The following is a 16311-nucleotide window of genomic DNA, read 5'->3' on the forward strand; positions in this document are numbered from 1 at the left end:
TCCGTTTGACTAGGAAGTTTACATTTGTTTTCAAATATAGGTTATCTTTAAATCCTTATATATAATGATGACATTTTTTTATTATCAAAGTGTTTGTCAAATAATAACAGTAAATCCATTAAGTAAACAACAAATAAAATATTTTTCTTATAAATGACATCTACACTAAACTAAGGTGCTTTTGTTTTTTTGAAAAAAAAAAAAAACTTTTCAGACCTCTTATTGTTGCACGGTACAGCACATACGTATCATTTTTCATCTCGCAACTATTTGTTTTTCAGAAGTCTTCGGATTAAAAAACCTATGTATGTGTTCTTCTTGGCGCAGCATTTGTTTTGTCTCTTCCTACCTCTTCCAACCTCTTCTTCTTTTTTTCTTGCTAAAATATTGATTATATATTGCTGAAATCTTATTTCACATTTTTTTTCGTTTTTTTTTTGTTTATTCTTGTTGAATTTTTTTATATTGAATAATAATAATTTGTTGATGAAATATCATTATTTTATGCTAAAATATATTTATTTTTTTGTTAAAATATTATTATTTTTTGCTGAAATATCATAAATTATTGCCGAAATGTCATACATTATTAAATTTTCGGATTATAAAATTAGTTTATTTTAATTTTTTTAATATCTGCAGCAGCATGCAGATGTTAAAAAAACAAGCACGCTTCTTATTACAGTCTGCAGCCGTTTAGTCCACCTCTTCTACTGCAGAGGGTTGCAGAGGTGACTTTATGGATATTTGCTTAAAAAAACAAACATCACCTAAATGTTTGGGAAACCAAGTTCAAAAAAAGAAAAGTAACTTTACGCAAAGAACATCCTTAATAGTTTGGGTTTTGGTATCACTACACGCACAAATTTAAGACTCATTATGAATCATGTTCTTGTAAAAAAAAACTTTTAAACTCTTTATTGAAACTTTACAGATAAGGTCGGTCGTTGCACCCTTTACCGCACATTGCGGTAGCTGATTTGGCACCGTAGTTTGCGGTTAACACAACTCCAATCTTCCCCCCCCCCCCTACCGCACTTGAGATCGTTACCGTAGGAGGTGATCTTACCGCGTGTGATTTCGACCATTTGAACATTTCACCGTTGACATCAGTCATTTTTTCAACTTTTTTTAAGATATATCAACAATAAATTAAAATCATCTCGCTCACATATATCACACACAACACTCTCAATTCCACTAGTTTTCAAACCTATTTCTTCCAAAAAATGAATCCAAACAATCTTCAATTTACCGTTCGAGGCAAATTGCATCCAAATGTTTGACCGTTGAATACGTCGGTATACTGACCCTAACTTAATCCATCCATGATTTCGCCCCAACCACAACCCCGTCCCCAACAAGTTTACTATTACCCCAAGCAACCTCTAAGTCTAACCATGTTTCAAAAAAAAATCCTGATTCCCAAATATATCTCGGATGTTGAATTTGTTCGGGAAACACAACCCGATCCTAAATCGGTAATCGAACCCGAACCGGTAACCAAAAACTAATCGATGTTGTTTGCGAAACACAACTCGAACCATCCAACCGCAAAAAAAACATAGGAAAGGGAGAGCATCGGTTTTGGTAAAAGAGAAGGCCCCGATTCAACAATGACAACCGGATGAAGAGATGACATTAGCCGAGTCATGAGTCGACATTTCTAAGGATACACAAACCGGAAATCCACAAAAAAAATACGAGCACTTTTGGCGACGCATTATGGAGCAATTTCTTAGTGTCATGGATCGTGGAGAATACCGTACAAAACAACAACGGTGTATCAAGTTTTGAGAGATGAAAAAGTCGGGTTACTAAATTCAATGACATTTACAAGAACTTGCTTACTCAACAAAAAAGAATGGAAAACGATCAACAAATTTTTGAGGCGACACTTAAAATATATTTTGTTGATATTAAAAAGTCTTTCAATTTTGTTGATGTTTGGAGATTTTTATCCACTTCCCCGAAGTGGATAAAAGAGTACGGGGAAGAAGAAGAAGGTGGTGAGAAAAGAACAAAAGTTTCGAAGACAAGTTACACTACTTATTCGGATGCATATTTTGGGGTTGATTTGAATAGTGTGGATGAGCTCGAACTTGAAGAAGTACTTCGACCGATGTGGCGAGTTAGAGCGAAAAAGAAAGGGTCTTCATCAAATACATCGGGTATTGGAAGTGGGTATTGGAAGTGGCTCTGACTTTAAAAGGTGGCATCTAGTTTTGAAGCTCATAATTTGAATTTCGAGCGTCGCTTGAATTTTGAGAAAGAAATGATGGAAGAGATGTAACATCCGGAATTTCAGGTATTATATTTATTCATTTTATTTTGAGTTTTGTGAAAGAACTCGGCGAGTTGGTGCGAAGACTCGCCGAGTAGAGACGCGATTTCTCACCCGGATTAATGACCGGACTCGACGAGTCACATTGGTGGACTCAGCGAGTCTGCGCTGTTTAATGAAACCCTAATTTCTCGGGTTTGGGGCCTATTTAAAGGGCCTTATGGTCGTCATTTGTGCTCACCAGTCCCCAGAGTGAAACCTTAGTGAGCTTGAGCGTTTGGAGTGAGATAAGGAGCCATTGTTGACCTTGGAGGTGTTATCTAGCAAGGGAAAGGAAGAAATAGCCAAGGGGAAACAAGAGGATCAACTTCCTGAAGATCTGAGGTCCAGAACATCACGTTTGAGGTACTATTTTTCGAACCATTCTCTGTTATGGTGATGTTCATGTTGATTTAGGGCTTATTGAGCCCTTTTGTGGCTAGATCTAGTGCTTCCTTGGTCCCTTAAGCGAGTTAGGTTCTGGATCTGGACCCTTGGAGGTCCAGAGTGTCCCTTTGTCCAAGCTTTTTATGAATCCATGGAGGTTTGGATTGGGGTCTTTGTGCTTGAGGTCAAAACACCATTTATGAGTCATTAGGTGTGTTATGAGCGCCAAGACATGAACTTTACGTGATGAATAAGCTTAGAAGGACTGGATCTATGAGTTAGTGAAGCAGATCTGACTTCAGAAGGTCGTTTGGGGTTGTGCATGGAATGCACTCGCCGAGTCCATTTCCAGACTCGACGAGTTTGTGCGAGTTGTTCAGTGATTTCGAACCATGGTTTGAGTAACCGAGTCGGGTGAGTAACTCGGTGAGTCGGAAGGGACTCAGAGGAATCGGGTCCCCGTAGAGACTCGACGAGTCCACGCCAGACTCGGCGAGTTGAGTTGACCGTTGACCAGAGTTGACCAGTGTTGACTTGATAGGGTTAGTCAACCTTAGTTGGGAAAGTGTTAATTAGAGATGTATTGTGTTATAGGAGGACTATAGCTCGGGAGATCGAGCACTAGTAATTTCAGGGATTTGCGAGTTATCGAGATACGCGAGGTGAGTCTTCTCACTATACTTTACCTTGAGTAGGTAATCAAAGTTATGTGACAGAGTATTTGTATGCTATATGTATGTTATGTGTTGTACTGCATTATTTCTATGTGATTTATGGTGTGCATGTTTATAGAGTTGGAATCGGAAAGTTCACAGAGTAGGGTCCACGGACCCACAGAGTTATAGCCTCGAGTGGCTAATATGTGCTATGTGTGGTATTTTGAGGAACTCACTAAGCTTTGTGCTTACAGTGTTTGGTGTTATTTGTTTCAGGTACTAGTGATGACCGCGGGAAGGCGCCGGCCTGATCAATACACACACGGGATTTTTATGTTATGAGATCTTGGGATTTTTATATGTTATGGATTTCAGTTTCAAACACTGATGTTTTTATGAATACTAAATGAATTATGCTTTTATAAAATGCGAAAAATTATTTTGAAATTTATGGTGTTACAAGTTGGTATCAGAGCCTTGGTTTGAGGGATTCGAGTACACCTTCGGGCGTATTTGAACTCAAACTGAGGATTTGAGAAATATTTTCAAAAAGAGTAAAAGATTTTTGGAAAACGCAGAGCAGAGTCGTGTGTACGATCAGTCCGCGCCCGAACGGTGATTTCCCAAGATACCCTCATATTATGTGTTACGATATTGATATGATGTATTCCCATGCTAGAGTAGGCTAGGTACTCCTATTAGGACTAGAGTGGCCTGATTTGTGATGCCTTAGCCTAGGGAGAGGTGAGCTGCTATGAGATGCTTGAGAGTGAGTAGGTAGCAGCGAGGAGCTTATGAGAGATCTGTTAGAGAGTGGATTATGCATAATAGAGTACTTGGAACTTGGGATCCGGAGAGGAGGACTTGGGGTGTATTTTGACACGGTGCGGACAGTAGTATTGGGCCCGTACTACTGAAAGCACCGGGGCGGTGTACAACCCAAGTAAGGTTCTTTGGAATGCCAAGGATCAAGGAGGGATGAGTTGTCGAGTGTGAGTATGCTCAAATGGATTCTAATTTATCATATGTTGTATTTCAGAGGTAGATCATGGTGAGGACACGTCTTATGCCTGAGAGCAGTGGGGCCAGTGATGAGGAGATCCGCCGGATAATCCATGAGGAGGTGGCTGCGGCCATCAGGGCAGAGATACCAGAGATGTTCGGGTCTATTAAGACCACGTTGATTGAGACTTTCGACGAGCGTTATGCTGCTCTTTCTGAGGCTGTTGTTGCAGCGGCCACCGCAGCTATTGCTGCCGCGAGGCCGCAGGGTGGTGATGCGTTGCTGTTCTGAGAGTTCAGCAACACAAAACCGTCGGAGTTTGACGGGACCCAGGACTCGGTGGCGGCTATGAGATGGATTTCAGACATAGAGGGGTGTTTCTTTACTTGCTCGTCTCCTGAGCATTTGAGAGTCCGGTTTGCGCTGAACCAGCTGCGCTTGGGATCGAAGGACTGGTGGAAGTTTGTGACGACGCACTTTACGCCTACTGAGCTTGCGGCAGTGACCTGGGAGAGGTTCACTACCATGTTCCGAGATGAGTACGTTCCCCAGGTGGAGAGGGAGCGTTTGGCCCAGAAGTTTCTGACCCTCAAGCAGGGTACTGAGTTTGTTACGGTGATTACCAGGATGTTCCACAAGAGGGCGATGTTCTGCCCTGAGCACGTGTCCACTGAGCAGGCACGTATGAGCCGATATTTGAGTATCTTGAGGAGATACATTCGGGAGTTCGTGGCGAACTCCTCGTACCGGACATTTGCCGAGCTTCAGGAAAATGCCTGGAAGAGGGAGATTGAGCTAGAGACTCAGGCTAGGGAGGAGCCGGAGTCTCACGGGAGGGATCGGTGACCGACACAGTCCTAGCCGGCAGCCAAGCGGGCCAAGCCCGCTGATCCCAAATTAGGGAGCCAGAAGGGCCGCACTTGTGGAAAGTGCGGCAAGGTTCATGATGGAGTTTGTAGAGCTGGATCTTGCTACAAGTGTGGCAAGGAGGGGCATATGGTCAAGGACTGCCCCAAGGGGTTTGCAGTGTGTTTTCACTGCAACCAGACCGGACACCAGAAGGCAGAGTGTCCGCAGTTGCGGGGATCAGCTCAGGGAGCACCTCAGGGATCTGCCCTTGCCGCCATCAGAGCTACCGAGAGTCGTCCAGTGAAGGACGAGATGCCGATGGCACGAGGGAGAGCCTTTCAGTTGACCGCGGAGGAGGTCCGCGCAACGCCCGATGTCGTGGCTGGTATGTATTCTTTCGTGTATTTATTTTGATGTTGAGATATTATGCTTATATTATGTTATGCGTAGGTACTTTTCTTGTGAATTATGTACCTGCCTTGGTGTTATTTGACTCGGGTGCGAGTCGGTCTTTTGTATCTTTGGCTTTTATTCAGCATATCAGTATTAGTCGTGAGACGTTGAGTCGGCCTCTGAGAGTTTCCATAGCTGACGAGAGAGTGATATATGTGTTGGATTAGTGTCTAAGTCCATAACTATTTTGGTATGTATTTGACCCGATGATGCATGGTCCTTTTGGGTTGCCTTCACCAAAGCAACTTCATAGAATGAATTATGGAGAGAAAGGATTAAATATGATTTATTAATATATTATGAGAATAATATATTAAAGGAGAAATCATATTGTTTAATTAATATTAGTCAATAATTAATTGGTAATTAGTTTTGTGACTAAAAGAGATTAATTAAACTTAAGGGATTGGAATTGTAATTATAAGATAATTGCAATTTGGGCCATGGATTGCCTTTTATTATAAGGTGGACAAATTCTATGGGGGAAGCCTATATGAAATCATCCAAGGCCTTAAGAAAAGGGCTCCATGGGTTGCTTAGGGCTTAAGCATCCAAATTAGGGTTTCCATGTTAGATAACCCTGATTGCCTCACTATATAAAGATCCCTTAAGGACCAAAAACGTGGACAAGCAACCTTCTAGGGTTTCACACGTTTTTAGGCAACCTCCATCCTCTCTCCTCTTCATCCTCTTGCTTATAGTGTTTGTGAACCATTAGAGGAGTGACACTTGTGACTCTAAGCCTTCCAAAGTCAATACAAGGAGATTTGGGATTGTTATTGCTACATAACAATCAAGGTAATATTATAAACCTATTCTTATATTAATATGATTACTTGTATGCTAGAATTAGGGTTTATAGTCTTGGATAACTTGCATGTACAATAGAGAAACCTAGATCCAAGCATTAGGGTTTGTATGAGCACATATGATGTCTTATGACCAAAACCCATCAATATGCCATGGAGGTGATCCGTGGGTGCGTATTCGAGATTTTCAGTGTTGAGTTCCCGATTGATTTGGTTCCTACTGCGATGAGTGATGTCTGTGTCATTGTGGGCATGGACTGATTGAGCAGATTCGGTGCGGTTATCGACTGCGAGCGACAACTGGTGACCATACGAGACCCCAGTGGGGGAGTTCTTACGGTGTACGGTGAGGGTACACGTTCTGGGTCAGCATTTTGTTCGGCCGCTAGGGCGAGGCAGTGTCTACAGCAGGGTTGTAAGGGCTTTGTGGCGTATGTGATGGATACGCGGGTTGATTCAGAGAGGCCGAGGTCAGTTGAGGAGGTTCCGATAGTGCGTGAGTTCCCGGATGTATTTCTAGAGGAGTTGCCGGGTGTGCCTCCCGTAAGGCAGGTGGAGTTCAATATCGATTTGGTTCTGGGGGCCGCGCCTATTGCCAAGGTGCCTTATCGCCTTGCACCTCTAGAGATGCAAGAGTTATCCTCGCAGCTTCAGGAGCTGCTGGGAAAGGGATTTATTCGGCCGAGCAGCTCGCCGTGGGGAGCGCCTATCCTTTTTGTCAAGAAGAAGGATGGTTCACATCGGATGTGTATTGATTACCGGGAGTTGAACAAGCTGACGGTCAAGAACCGTTACCCGTTGCCGAGGATCGACGATTTGTTCGATCAGTTGCAGGGAGCATCTTGGTTCTCGAAGATCGATTTGAGGTCTGGATATCATCAGGTGAGGGTGCGAGATGAGGACATCCAGAAGACAGCGTTCAGGACGCGATATGGGCATTACGAGTTTGTGGTGATGCCTTTCGGGCTCACTAATGCCCCGACAGTGTTCATGGATCTCATGAACCGAGTGTGCAGGCCAATGTTGGATCGGTCGGTGATTGTATTCATCGACGACATTTTGGTATATTCGAGATCTAGAGAGCAGCATGAGGAGCATCTGAGGGAGATCCTCGGAGTTCTAAGATCGGAGAGGCTTTATACCAAATTCTCCAAGTGTGATTTCTGGTTGCGAGAGGTCCAGTTCCTAGGGCATCTCGTTAACCAGAAAGGGATATTGGTCGACCCGGCCAAAGTTGAGGCAGTGATGAGTTGGGAGGTGCCGAGGTCACCCTCCGAGATCAGGAGTTTCTTAGGGTTGGCAGGTTATTATCGGAGATTTATCAGGGATTTCTCTAAGATCGCAGTGCCACTCACCAGGTTGACCCGGAATGGTGTCGCTTTTTCATGGGGCCCCGAGCAGCAGGCCTCCTTTGAGACGCTTCGCCAAAGGTTATGCGAAGCCCCGGTGTTAGCCCTCCCGGAGGGGATTGAAGACTTTGTGGTATACTATGATGCATCGATCTTGGGGTTGGGAGCGGTGCTGATGCAGAGAGGGCATGTGATAGCATACGCATCGAGGCAGCTGAAGCCTCATGAGACGAGGTATCCCACCCATGATCTAGAGTTGGGGCCAGTGGTGTTCGCCCTCAAATTTTGGCATCACTATCTGTATGGGGTTCGGTGTACGATATACACGGACCATAAGAGCCTGAAGTATTTGATGGATCAGCCTAACCTAAATATGCGGCAGAGGAGGTGGTTGGATGTGGTCAAGGATTATGATTGTGAGATCCTGTACCATCCGGGCAAGGCTAATGTGGTGTGACAACCGTCAAATTCTGGTCAATTCAAAGTCAAATAAAGTCAACAAGTCAAACCGGTCAACTTAACTAACCCTTATGTGCTAGGGCTTACGTTCTGTATTTACTAAACAACTCGCTAGAATGAGAGATCATAAATCGAAAAGTACGTACATTTGGATCTCCTTAACCTAAAACTGTGGTGAGTAACGAGCCAAACCGATAAAACAATGTTGCATACTCATCGGGAGTGTGTAAGATCCTTAAACAAGGCTTAACGGGGTTTACGGACCTTGCATTGCGAAGCCAGACACTAAAAAAGGTCACAAATGAAACCTCTCTCAATCGTTTTCACTCTATCTCTCTCTCTCTATTTGAAATCTCTCCAAGAATGTCAAATCTCTCCCAAATCTCTCTAAGTATGTGAAATCTCTCCCAAATATCTCTTTGTATGAGAAATCTCTCCAAGAATGTGAAATATCTCCCAAATCTCTCTAAGTATGTTAAATCTCTCCCATATCTCTCTTTGTATGAGAAATTCCTCCAAGTATGTGAAATCTCTCCCAAATCTCTCTAAGTATGCCAAATCTCTCCAAGTATGACAAATCTCTCCCAAATCTCTCTCAACTTTCTATAATCACTCGGGGCATCCCGACCCTCGAATTTGGCGAAAACAGCCCAAAAACGAAAGTCTACGCGAAAAACGGACTTAAGGAGCCGAAACTCCTCTTAGGAACCGAAACCTCTCTTAGGGGCCGAAAGTCCTCTTAAGGGACCGAACCCTTCTGAGCCGAAGGCTGCTAAACCGAACCCGAAAGGTCCTATCGGGCCCGAACCTCGCCTACACATCCGAACCCGAACCTTCGGTCCATTTCAGATCCTGATGCCTTGACCGAGCCCTCGCTTCTGAGCCTTTGACCGAGCCTTCGCCTTCGCTTCACACTTCTGGTTCGCCCATCTCGCCTCCGGCTCGGCATCATTAGGGACCGAACCTCGGCCTAGGACCGAGAGGTCTCGCTAGAAGTCCTTTTTCTCCCGGTTTTCGACTACGACTTCATTTTAACTTCGTTTTTCATCATTTTAACGCGGGATTTTCACCCAAAACTTTATTTTAACATATAAGGATTCATAATTATTAAATTATCACATTTTTAAGGATAAAACCTTATCCAAAAGAGTGGATGATGTACAATAGGTGGAGTGTTGGCTTTCCTTTATTTTATGACACAAGCAACCTCTCATACCCACTCCATGTCACTATTCCCCATCAGCCCTTACCTAGTCACTTCATTGTACTTTTCCCATCTTTTTCCAACCACACAATTGGTCAAAGGCTAGAAAAGTCTCCTCTCTCCTCACTTCTCTCATTTTCTCTCTTTTCACCAAAAAGATCAAACTCTTTTCTCTCTCACTTCCTCTCTCTAGAATTCGAGATTCAAGGGCTGATCTTGGGTTTTCCTCCACATTTGGTAAGAAAAATCCATTCTCCTTATGATTATTTCACTTCTTTCTACTCAAATCATGGATATCTTACACAAACTCCATCATAATTGTGTTAGATCTTCGAATCTTCAAGTGATTCTTCAAGTGTTCTTGGGTTGAACACTTCTCTTCTTCAACACTCATCTTCTGAAATCACTCAAGGTGAGTTCATACCCCTACATTTTAATGTTTTCTCAAGTTTTTAGGGGGGGGGGGGGGGGGAATACAAGTTAAAACACCAAGAACATAACTAAACTTTTCTAACAGCCTTCATCAGAAAAGTTCAACTCCATTCACGGACTGTTTTGGACAACTTAAACATTTTAGTTTTCAAAACTGTTTTAGGTGCTAGTAGTTCCACTTCTTAGCTTCAAAATGACTACTTGCAAATCTCCATATGATTTTTCTACAATTTATGGTGATTTTTACAAAACTGACTATCATTTCAAACATCAATCCGGACCAGTCTGTGATTATGGACTTTTTCACACAAGTAAGAGGTCATTAAAATTTATAATAAAAATTATGAACAAACTAGACTCATTTTCCAAACTCTCAGAATTTACGGATCCTGATTTGCACCTTTAGTTATTTTTCTATGAATTTTCTAAAAACAGAATAGAAATGGCAATACTAGAAAAATGTTTTCAATTTCATATACACCTTGTAACTTGTTGAGCAAGGTGTGTACCTTCATGTGATGATATGTTATTACCATATATGTCATCTTGTCTTATTATATAGACATACATCAGAAAACAATTGGATTCTTACCTCCATAAGTCTGGTAAATATATAAATGATATTACAAGGTTATATCCATTAAAATACAAACATTGGTAAACTATGACAAGTAAGGCTTATGCTCACTACCCAAATAAATATTTGATAAACTATAATAGGTATAGTTTAGGGTTCTTTTACATAACAAACACATTATTAAAGGTGTTACACATACAAAAAAGTTATTACCACTATGAATAATTATGATAAACTATAATAAGTATAGTTAAGCCATTATACCCCCACAAACGAACACGCTAGTTATAATCGGTATAGTTATGGCATTTATATAATACAAACAAAGTGATAAACTATAATAGGTATAGTTTATGTTTCATCTACACTACGAACTTAATTACAAGAAAGGGATTCACTATCACAACCACTTTTGATAAGCTATAATATGCATAGTTCATGTTCACTACCACTATCACTATTTGATGAACTATGATATGTATAGGTTATATTCACCATCACCACCACTTTTGATAAGCTATAATATGCATATTTCATGTTCACTACCACTATCATTATTTGATGAACTATGATATGTATAGGTTATATTCACCATCACCACCACTTTTGGTAAACTATAATATGCATAGTTCATGTTCACTAGTCACTATCACTATCCGATGAACTATGATATGTATAGTTTATGTCCACAATCACTATTACTATTTCGTACACTACACTAGGGTTTGGTTCCGGTTTTTGGATTTAAGTCCACATTCCATTTTCGCATTATTAGACTTCAACTATAATCGTTGAGCATATATGCTTGAGTCATATAAGAATTTAGTCTTGATTGGCTTAGCATTGGTGGTGCCCGCCTCATCTCCTGTTCCTCGTTGGGTTGTGGACCTAGGGCAGACCCACTATATTCAACGTTTTATCTAACCTAAATCTTATATAACTTATATACGCTGGACGATTTTAGGGGAAATCTACGGGTCATTCTAGGGTTCATTAACGCATCATATAGAAATATTCTGTTCATACTTAACTAAGAAAATATTGGATTTTCTGGAAATCAAACTCTATTGATTTTACAAGGAAAATGGTTTCTACTTCAAACAAAACTCTTATGAACTCACCAACTTAATTGTTGACACTTTTTCAAAACTACTTGTATTCTCAGGAAATCAGTGAAACAGGAAAACTTCAGCGCTTTGAGGATGAGACGTTAAACCGTCAACAATTTATTTTTGTCATCATAATGTAATTGATTTTGAAACATGTAAACATATACTTTGGTGTAACCTTTTTCGATTATATTTATGATGGTTGTATCTACTTTGAGCACTATTATACACGTTGTTGTGATACTGTACATGAAGTCCTCCACCCCCGGACGTTTTCGCCATCCTTGGTTTGGGGGTGTGACATGTGGTAGCCGACGCCCTGAGTCGCAGGGCGGAGAGCGCCCCATTGCGAGATGTATGTTTGCGGTTGACCGTGATGGCTCCGGTGTTGGATGCCATTCGTGGAGCACAGGCTGAGGCCGTGAGATCAGAGAACCAGAAGAGAGAGCGAGTTGTTGGATTGGTATCGGAGTCCGTTACCGATGGTCGGGGGCTTATGACATTTCAGGGGCGTATATGGGTACCGTTTGTGGGAGGGACGCGTACCATTTTGATGGAAGAGGCTCATCGGTCAAAATTCTCGATCCATCCTGGGGCCACTAAGATGTATTTAGATCTGAGGAGAGAGTATTGGTGGCCCTGTATGAAGCGGGATGTTGCGTGGTTTGTGGAGAGGTGCATAACCTACCGTAGGGTTAAGGCTGAGCACTAGAGACCGCATGGTAAGTTGCAGCCGTTAGAGGTTCCCGAATGGAAGTGGGAACAGATTACTATGGATTTTATCACCAAATTGCCAAGGACTGCTAGGGGAGTCGATGCAATTTGGGTGATTGTGGACAGGTTGACAAAGAGCGCCCACTTCCTTGCTATCAATGAGAGTTCTTCCGCAGAGAAATTAGCAGAGATGTATGTGAGGGAAGTGGTATCTCGGCATGGAGTGCCGATCTCGATTGTTTCAGATCGGGATGTGCATTTTACTTCCAGATTCTGGAAGAAGTTTCACGAGGAGTTGGGTACTAGGCTGCATTTTAGTACCGCATATCACCTCGAGACTGACGGACAGAGTGAGCGGACGATTCAGACGCTCGAGGACATGCTCCAGGCATGTGTGTTGGACTTCGGGGGGAGTTGGGACACGTATTTGTTGGATTAGTGTCTAAGTCCATAACTATTTTGGTATGTACTTGACCCGATGGTGCATGGTCCTTTTGGGTTGCCTTCACCAAAGCAACTTGATTGGAGAAATAAATAGAGAGAGTAGTTATTATGATTTATTAATATGTTATAAGAATAATATATTAAAAGAGAAATCATATTTGTTTAATTAATATTGGTCAATAATTAATTAAGAATTAATTTTGTGATCAAGTGTAATTAATTAAACTAGAGGGGTTGAATTGTAATTATGTGATAGTTACAAAATAAGGTAAGGATTATCTTATATATATGGTGAACGAATTTGAGGTGTAAATCCCTTAGAATTCAACTAGGATAAGGATTTCTAGGACTTATCTTATGGTTGCTTGGTGGACAAGCAACTAGATAAGGATAAGGACTAAAACCCTAATCTTTACACCTATATAAACCCCCTAAGTCACATGAATTCGTCTAACCCTTCCCAAGAGGTCCTAAGGACGAATTCTAACCTCCCTCCTCTCTCTTTATACCTTCTCCACTTGCTTATGGTGTTTGTAAGCCATTAGAGGAGTGACACTTGTGACTCTCAGCTTTCCAAGGTCAATTCAAGGAGGAATTGGATTGCTATTGCTATATAACAATCAAGGTATGTTCTTAAACCTATTTACATGTGAATTCTGATTTCCATATGCTAGAATTAGGGTTCAAAGTCTTGGATTCAAAGTATGTACAATAGAGAAACCTAGATCCGAGCTTTAGGGTTTGTATGAGCACATAGGATGTCTTATGACCAAAACCCATCAGTATTTGCCCTTGGTAGAGTTTTCCTACAACAACAGCCATCATTCGAGCATTGGTATGCCGCCCTTTGAGCTGTTGTATGGGAGGAGGTGTCGGACCCCCATTTGCTGGGGAGAGGTCGGGCAGCGTGTTATGGGTAGCACAGAGATTGTGCTTCAGACGACAGAGCAGATACAACGGGTCAGACAGAGATTGTTGACCGCTCAGAGCCGCCAGAAGAGTTATGCGGATAGACGTCGATCCGAGCTCGAGTTCCAGGTCGATGATTATGTTCTCCTGAAGGTATCTCCTTGGAAAAGAGTGATCCGATTCAGGAAGAGGGGCAAGCTAGGGCCTCGGTATATTGGGCCATTCAGAGTGGTCGCGAGGGTGGGCAGGGTAGCATATCGTTTGGAGCTACCTGCGGAATTGGAGCGGATTCATAATACCTTCCATGTGTCTGATACCAATCTGTCACACCCCAAAACCAAGAACGGCGGAAACGTTCTGGGGCGGAGGACGTCATGTACAGTATCACAACAATGAAAAGTAGTAAACAAGCAACAACATCATCCATTGCATTAATAATATAATTATTATACAAGTGTTTTGTCAAATTTTGATAAACACTAAAGCATAAATCAAAATGAAAGATGAGTCTTGAACAAGCTCCATCTTCCTTTCTCCTTGCATCGGTACCTGTCTATGATGACTTGAGGATACAAGTAATTTTGAAAGCGAGTATCAGCTTTGAAGTTGGTGAGATCATAAGTATTTTAGTGTCTTAATTTGTATGTCAGAATTTGTAAGTAAATGAATTGTAAGTATTGTAAATGTATATGAACTGTAAGTATAAAAATGTTTGTAAAACAATTGTAAACGTTTGAAAAACTCTAGAAATCCCTATGATTCCTACTATTATATAAGGGTGTCTTCTACCAAGACCTAACTGTTCTCAATGTAGTCTTCTACCAAGACTTAACTGTTCTAAATGTTCGTGTCATGTAAAAGTGTGTAATTTTCCCAAGTGTAACTATTATTAACAAAATATAGTTTTTACATTTATAGTTTAAGTGAAAAGATCACTAAATATGTGTACAGGGAAAATTAATGTAGTACTAAAACGTAGCGCTATAAGAACTACTGCTATACTAATTACCTTAAACCGGATTTATATTAAGGCATCATGTGATTAATTGTACCATACTATTGACTAGTAACAACGACATAAGAATGGTCGTAATAACGGAATGACGTTTGGCACCCACAGACCTGCAAGTCCGGCTGTAGCTAGTAGCAAGGTGTAGGATAGTCAATCCAGTATAGATCTATACGCAAACTCACGCTCTCCCTTCAAGAGACTCTGGCTACAACTCGGGTCATGTCATTTAAGGCATGCTCCAATACAGTGGATCACAATTTTATTAACGTATTAATGTAAGTGTAATGTACGGAAATGTTCTACGTGTGCTAGCTGTAATGTGTGTTCTGTCTCTATCTAGCAAGTATAGTAATGTACTGTAATGTTCTAAAAAGTATTGACTCATGAATGAACTGACTCATTGTATGATATTACGTCCTAGTAATAGTTCTAGTATCTTCCTAAACTACCCATATGGTAGTTTACTAGTAATCTAACTGGTATGTATGAACATGGATGTATACCCTTGCTACCCAAGGGCATGGGATGAACTGGAAGACCTTTTATGACTATATGTGTACACATGATATATAACTAATATTTAAATGACCTTCGGACGAGTACCCGATATCCTATCAGACCACATCCAAATCGAGGAAAAGGAAACTAGGTGGATAGCCTTCCTAAGTCTTTTAAACATTACTTATATAACTATACATATAGAGGCATGCAATTTATAATATAAAAGCATAGAATAAGATTTTTAAAACCTTTGAACATAAATATTTTCTAAGAAAAGATCGACTTGATGTCGATCTATAAAATGGTTTCGAAGGCATGGGTTTGATAAAACAGTTTAGTATAAAGAACATTTGTTTGAAACACAATTGTAAATAAGTTTGAAATGTAATATACAGAATAAAATGTACAGTGTAATAAGGAGTTTAAAACATATAAAATGTTTATAAAAATCATTTGAAGGAAACTGTTTGGTAAAACGGCTAATGTGTAGTAAATCATTTGAATGCTGCATATTAATCACATGTGATTGATATAATAACTAGCATAATTCTACTTATTAATCACATGTGATTGATATAATAACTAGCATAAATCTACTTGTATCCCCCCCATAAAACATTTAAAAATAGTTTAAAACATTATTTAAGGGGTATGAACTCACCTGCAGTAAGTGACTGGAATTGAACGGACTGTTATCGTAAGGAAGGATCGAACAAGTGCTTGGTGTCGAGTGAAGACTTTAGACACACACGATGATCCTAATTACATATGAAGACACATGTATATAAATAATTAGTGATTAAAACACTAATTATACAAGTATAAACATTTTAACGTGAGGAAAACACTTTTGGTCAAGTACTAGGAGGCTAATGGGTTGCAACAAAGGAGTGAAAGGCCTCTAATGGGAGTTTAAGGTCTAATGACCATATGTTTTGGAGTTTACGGCCCAGGGGAGTAAACTCCTGGCCGTAAACTCTCTTTAGGGTCACTAAATGAAGCTTAGAATTACTACAACTCTAGTGGTGAATTGTTTCAAGGCTAAATCAAGTGTTTGGGCTTCCTCTTAACTCCTTTAAGGAGTTTACGGCCCTGGGACCATATTCCCTTGGAGTTTACGG

General features: G+C 40.9%; 1 pseudogene; it reads left to right on the plus strand.

The window, feature by feature from the left end:
• Nucleotides 1-1864: 1864 nt before the first annotated feature.
• Nucleotides 1865-16311, plus strand: part of LOC145050270 (glucan endo-1,3-beta-glucosidase 14-like) — an 84084-nt pseudogene continuing 69637 nt past the window's right edge.

The sequence above is a fragment of the Lactuca serriola genome, chromosome 5, assembly GCF_051521515.1.
Source record: "Lactuca serriola cultivar US96UC23 chromosome 5, Lser_US96UC23_V15, whole genome shotgun sequence".
In the NCBI taxonomy this organism is placed as follows: Eukaryota; Viridiplantae; Streptophyta; class Magnoliopsida; order Asterales; family Asteraceae; genus Lactuca; species Lactuca serriola.